A 7,055-nucleotide genomic window follows, 5' to 3' on the forward strand; every position below is an offset into this window, starting at 1 on the left:
TGCAAACTGCACAATTCAGGAGCTGATTGACAGGCAGCTGAGATGTCTGTGCAGCAGAACTGGGCAGGCATTTGGAGGCATTAACTCCGTCCATCTGCCACACCACGCCAAGCCACTCCACTTGTCGATTGGTGCTCAAGGCACAGCATCCCTTTGCCACATGTTTGCAACACAACATGGAGAAAGCTAACATGAGGGTCTGAAAGCACTGTGACACGTGGGCCGGTGCTAAGGATGCCAGTGCAACAGAAGGGGATTGGGGTGAATTTGCTTGATAAATTCAAGGAGCTTAATATTTTGTGGTCTTGTGAGAACTCATGAATCACCCACTTCCTATTCAGACATGGACCTGTTACAGTGACTGCCACTGAACTCAATAACTGTCCCTCTACTGAGATGGCAGCAATGTGATCTCTCTTAATCCAGGAAGATACCACGCTCACTGAAAATGCCAGGGATTAAGTGGCCACAATTGTGGCAGACCTGCAGAAGGTCCATGAGCAAATGGAAATCCACTGACGCTGTATGTTCAAGGCTTCTGTGGGAAATAAAAGCTTGCACAGGCCTTGGACAAACTCTGCCCAAAAGTGAATGCTATCCAGTGTGCTTACAGCTGAGCAGCTGGATTTTCATACGGAAGTAAACTGGAGTTGCTTTATAGCACACTAATTGATACACTCTGTAGTCTATTTCCTGCTAAACCAGTGATGGAGGCATGAAAGTAGTAATTGCTTTTGAGATTAAGTTCAGCTAATATGTTCTTTGTTGTAACAAGGAAAATCTCCGTGTCACAAAAGATTTACAAAGCTAAACATACGCACAAATGTGCACATACATGCACACACACGTGCACACACCACACAATATGTTCACTGCAGCAAATGACATCAAAATTATAAGAAATTATATATAAAAACATTTACAAAAGAAAAAATAATATTAAATAAGAGCACATTTCCCCCTTAGGAGTTAGGGCAATGGCTTAAATTTTACCAAGAAAAGTTCTGCCTGGAAAAGGACTGTGGAATGGCACCCATTAAATGAAAGACTGAAGTAATCTGCAAAAATTCCTCGTTGTTAGTTTAATCTGGATCTAAACAAAATAAAAATGCTGTGAGCTAATTTAACTTCCATTAATAATGGCCCAAATCCTGAGCAATTATTAATGGTGATGGAACCTCACTGGATTTTCACTGGGTAAAACCGATGATAATATCTTGTGAGTTTAATTTCCCTTAAGTATTTTTAAGATAGTTTTGATATTTTACTAGTATTTAACCATTGAAAGTTTACTTATTCAAATTAAGAAAGAAAAGAAATCTTTCCATTCCATGAATTACTAGAATATGCTGGTCTGCGTCAAGCAGGAAACATGGTCATACTATTCCATAATCAACATAATACGTAGCTGTGGGAGTAATTAACAGTCTCCAGAAATGTTCCCTTTGAGTCTGAATGAACCAATAAATAAGAAAGATAAAGATAACTTTGAAGCACTTTTGCACTTGGAGAAACGTAAGACAGAAGTCAGAACCAGCTGCGAGCAAGGGAGGCAGTCGAATACGATTATAAGGTAAAGTAGCACAAGAAACGGAATACCAAACTTTCAAACCTTTAATACAGTGATTTGAATTTGTTTTGTAAAAGGCTCCAGCACTGTTAATATTGCTTAGTGAGCTTTATCTAGCTTATTTTCACCCTTCTTCCTTCCCCGCCGGTTAGTGGACAAGCAGCCCACTGAACTCAGTGGCATTGTTCAGGCCCTCAGCTTAATAAGATCCCTCTAGTTCTCAGGGTTAGTTAATACTATTAATCTGTTGTTTAGAAAGCAGGTTTTTATACTCGATTAAAGCATTCACTTTTTTTAAAACAAGAGAATTGATGAGATGTCCAGCAGGAAAGGTAAAACTGATGATAATATCAACACATGGAAGAGCTTCCATTTGAAAATGAGCCCATGTATGCAATAGTGATGTTACTGTCCCAGACCGTTACATGTGGACATTTTAACAACAAGCACTGCCTAAAAAACTCAGCACTGCACATGATCTGACCCTAAGCCATTCTGACTAGTGATCAATATACATCTTTCCCATTCAAAACTAAGTCCTATTTCACATGTTCTTTGGATTTTTGGGTTGCATGATCTGTACAGTTTGTTCCTTCTACTGATATGGATATAGCATTTTCTTGTTATGTTCTGTACTGAAAAATCTCTTTATGTTAATATTCAGTCTTTTAACGTTTGATATCAACATGAGGAGAGAAAACTGTTCTTAATGACTGATAATTCTGCATTTAACCTTGTGACACCCTCTGGCATTTTTACCGATGATGCAAGGTTAATGTTTTTTTCCCCACGCTTTTTTCTTTCTACAGTGAATCAAACTGTTGGTATTGAACAATGTTTGGATTCAGGTTTATCTGATTTGTTCTTATGCTTTTTATTGCTATTATTTGCTTGCTATTTTTATGAAGCTGCATACTGCCCTTTCTAGATGAATAATACTCTAGGCTTGCTCTAAATGGCACAGATGAGGTGCACGTGGTATAAACCGATGAAACTGGAGGCTCCCATGAAATGCTGCCAACATGCAGCAAAATTAATCCAATGGAGTTAGTGCTTTACAGTAGTAGAGGATCCATTGGAGAATTTCTTACTGCATCAGGAGATCCCAGGCCCTAAGTGCAATCCTTCTCCCACCTGCAGCCCAGCCTGTGTGCCATCACCTCCTTCCCTGACCACAAAACACACAAACAGCCTACAGCAGGGATGCCTGTTAGCATGCGAGCATAGCAGGGAGTGTTGCCTCTCTGAATTTAACACTGAATTAGAATTAGACAGCCCAGCTGCTCCCTCGGTTGCCATGTGCAGCTTTTAAAGCTGATGCTTGTATTTATTTTCTGCCAGAACTTAGGTAGATATCTGGCTGGCACTTTTTTATCTAATGGAGTTGCTTTGAGGTCCTCCTCCCAGTGGGAAGACTCTATAGGTGTAATTGGCCTTGGTTGCCAGACTTTCTCTTTTAAACCTCTTGTCTGAGGAAACACTTTGAGCAAAAAGTCCCTAAAAGAGCACCAGACAAAGAAGAGGCTCTTATGATAAACTAGTTGTACACTAGGTGGGCCATAATAGCTATACCATAGGCAGCAGTGAGCAGTTTCCTTGCTTCCTGTCGATATGGATGTAAATGAGAAGAGTATTTTCTAAGCCTGGCAGATTACTTCCCTTCCAGGGCTGCTCTTTGCCATAGTCAGACCCTTGTTCAGCAACCTGCTCACTGCTTGGGACGGGTTTACCTGCCAACCTGCCCTAAAAATCTGCATGCCAAAAACCTTCATATAGTCAACATGAGCTCATGTACCCAGAGAGCTGAGAGAAGAGCACAGTCTGCTGTGGGAGGGGACAAGGTTGCAGCTGGGTCCCAGAGCAACCAGTAATGTTGGTCTCAGCAGCCCCAGCTCACATTTTCCCCCAGTTGCAGACTCAGGTCAACCCATCTCTGAACCAGAAGATATTGATGATGATGACATGATGCATCCCATCAGGGAAGCTGTGCTTAACTCGCCTGCAAGCATGTGCTGGTCAGGATACAGTGGGGCCACTCATAGAGATTAGGAGGTGAGCACATCCCTATAGCTCCCTGATGCTCTGCTGCACCTCTCACCCCAGACCATTCACTATGGTTTCCTGCACACCCAAGGTAGACACAAGGGCATCCCATGAGCATGATGATGCCATACTTTTAGCCAAATTGCCAAGGAATTTATAAAGCAAGATTTAATTTCTTTCAGTCCTTTTTGCTTTCTGATGGACAAAGTCCAAATTAAAAAAAACAGCTATTAATTCTGGTTGGAACAGGAAGGGAGATGTAGATTAGCATCTCGAGTGTATGAAGATGGTTTGGTTGACCACTTCTAGCTTGCTATAATATATGGTTGCTAAAAAATAATTTGCTGTGAGAAGTAAGATATGCTCTTTATTTTTCTATTATTGGTGTTTCTATAATAAAGGTTGTATTTAGTCATTAAAGTGTGCATTGCTGTGCAATTATTTTCTCAAGTGCTGTCTCACCTGAACTGTTTAAAATACAAGTACAGTCTAACAAACAGGCAGGGTCCTGTGGGCTCTGGACACAAGCCACAGACAGAGATATGCTTACATCCTAACCATAACTTTGATGATTATTTCTTCTGTGGCAGATGGCTTGGGCAGCTCATCTGACATTTCTATCTTTGCTTTATCAGCATTACCAAAAAAAAAAAAAAAAAGGGTATTGAAAATATTATGCAGTTTTCTGTTAATCTCCCCACAACTTCCAGAATATCTGAATTCACTATGTTTCTTTATATGACTAGATCTCTTTTTGTTTCCTATTGGTCCAATAAACACAGACCATAACTCACAGCAGATGCGATGGATGCTTGTTACTTCATGTTTAAACTGCTTTCACAGATAATAATCTTAGGAATTACGATAAGAGTATTTTGAGCAGAATGCATCCTTTCAGTGTGCAGTTATGGAAACTAGAGGAAATAAATAGCTTGGAAAATACCACACATAAACTTGAGAATTCAACAGCTTCTCTGTTGGTCAAAGGAATTTCCCAAAGGATGGGGGCTAGACTAGATGATCTTTAAAGGTCCTTTCCAACTCAAACCAGTCTATGAATCCATGTGACTTTGCTGTGATTTTGCTGTTTGTCACGTCAACAGCCAGTTTAAAATATCATAACTGTGGGACAACTGCGTGATGTAAACTTCTCAATAAAAGGGGGCACACAAAAGTTCTTCAGCTTCATCTTTGAAGGTTTGTCAGAGAAACTTGAAACCAAATCTGTCTAGATCTGTGTTGCTAATAACTGCAGCCAGACCCCATTTTGGGTGCAGGCTCCTGTAATGCCTCTAAAGCCATTGTTGGGAGGTTGCATGATAGAGCTGGGCTGGCTAGGAAAGAGAGGAGTGGGCAGATGGGGGAACAGGATACGACCTTCTCTGTGGTGAGCAATATAAGGCTCTGAAATGGCTGAATGAGTCTAATGTGTCATGCTGTTCATGGTTAAGGAAGCAAAGGTTGCTAGATGGATTGCAGGAAAGCAGAAGATGTGGTAAAGATGGGGGAGAAAAACCTATCTCTCTGCTGCCAGCAGCTGATTCAGGAACTCATCTGTTAGAGAAGTGCCAGTGAGGGCAGCAGAGAGGAAGTAACTTCCCTCAGTGATAAAATACCAGAATTATGCTTCACTTGCTATTACCTTTTCTAGTGTCAATGCACATCCCTACATGATGGATAATTTAATGGCTACAGGTCACAAGGTGAAAACTTCACAAGCCCCTTGATTTGTCCTTCAGTAGAAAAGCAGGGCTGCCAGGAGAGCAGGGTCAGTTTGCTCTGCTCTTTTGCACTTGCTTGGCTTGGTACAATATTAAATTTGGTGCCAGGTTCGCCTAAGTGATACACCTATTCAGTGGACAAGGTTCCTGGCTTGTTCATGTTAGTTTTAGAAGCTGGGCTGGTAAATACACACTTGCGAGATGCATTTCAGCTGATGAACTAGGATTTATATGGGGGCCTTCTGCATGTTCATTGCCTGGGGGGGGGGGGTCTGAAGTAGACACTCAAAGGCTGCTGGATGTCTCAAAATTCTCTCTTTCTTGACAAGGTTTAATGGCAGATGGAGGAATAGTCAACCATTTTTCCTTTTAAGGCAAAAAATCCCCATCTGTAAGTCACGCCATGGACTGTCCTAGAAGCACAAGGGTTTGGAATTCACTGAAGAAATGTTTTTACGTCAGAGTGACTAGAAGAAAAAAGGAGTAGTTTTTTAAAGCATCAATTTGAGGAAAATAACAAGGGTGAGGAGAGAAAGATTTCTATGAAGGTAACCCTTCACTAGTAATGTGACAAGACACTTGGAGACTACACTTTCTTTCTCACATCCATGGTTGTGGCCATTGCATGCCGATAATGCAGGGCTATGCATGTCTGAAGTTTATCAGCCACAGCAACACTCAGACTCCTGGGCTTCAATCAGCATCTGGGCTTTCCCAGCTAGCCACAAAATGTCACAAAATCTGCATTTCCCTTTTTCTGCAAGTCCTATTGCCTATGAAGTTCATAGATGCCAAGTATTTTATTAAATTATAACTTAATTGGCTCAGTTTCTTACTTAACTCTTTCTTCAAAATTTTAAAAAGGAGTAGGTTGCGTTTCCCACAAGCAGAAACAAAATAAATGGCAGTTGGGAAAAAGGAAAGTGTTCAATCCGAGTCAGAAAATCTGTGCAGATTAGAGACACAGATCTTGGTTTTGAACCTCAGCTTTGCTGGGGCTTTCCTATACCCCAGAAATTTCTGAAGAATGTGATTCATGAGTCCAGCTAATGTTTAACCTCATTCATTTTGCCATGGATTGACATTTTTTTATCTCCTCAAGGAAAATGAATTCATATTTCAAACAAATTATGATGTTCACAATCTGCTCATGGAAAAAATAGTAATGAGAAAAGTACTCAAATTCTTAATCTAAAGCAGCTTTCAAAATACGGCAAGCTTCCACAATAAAATTTAAAATGTTGCCAGTCCAACATATCCAGTACATCACTAGGTTCATCACAGCGCATCTATCTATGTACATGCACATTAAGCATATTACTGGTGTCAGTGAGAAAATTATTATTTTCTGCATTTCAGTTTTATTACATTGTACTTTCAAACATCTGCGTATACAATCTGGTGATCTCTCTTGACTTTGCAAGCCCTAAAAGCCATGCTTGCAGGATGCCTTCACCAAGAGCAGATTTGCAATGTAAATCAGTTTGCAACTTCCATTAGTTCTACTGTTCAAAGTGTAAACTCCTCCACCACCTCTGATTTATGTATTGTAAGATATCTGTAGCTCTTCCCAATGTTCAATGGTAAACTACATAAAATGCTGCCATCTTGTGTTTAGAGACAAATTAAACATGCTGAAATTTTTTAAAATCTGGATTTCAAAAGACAAAAGTAGGATCTACGCTGTCAGCACATTATGTTGAAGAAGAATGAAGTGAATG

The sequence above is a fragment of the Gymnogyps californianus genome, chromosome 10 (assembly GCF_018139145.2).
Source record: "Gymnogyps californianus isolate 813 chromosome 10, ASM1813914v2, whole genome shotgun sequence".
Lineage (NCBI taxonomy): Eukaryota > Metazoa > Chordata > Aves > Accipitriformes > Cathartidae > Gymnogyps > Gymnogyps californianus.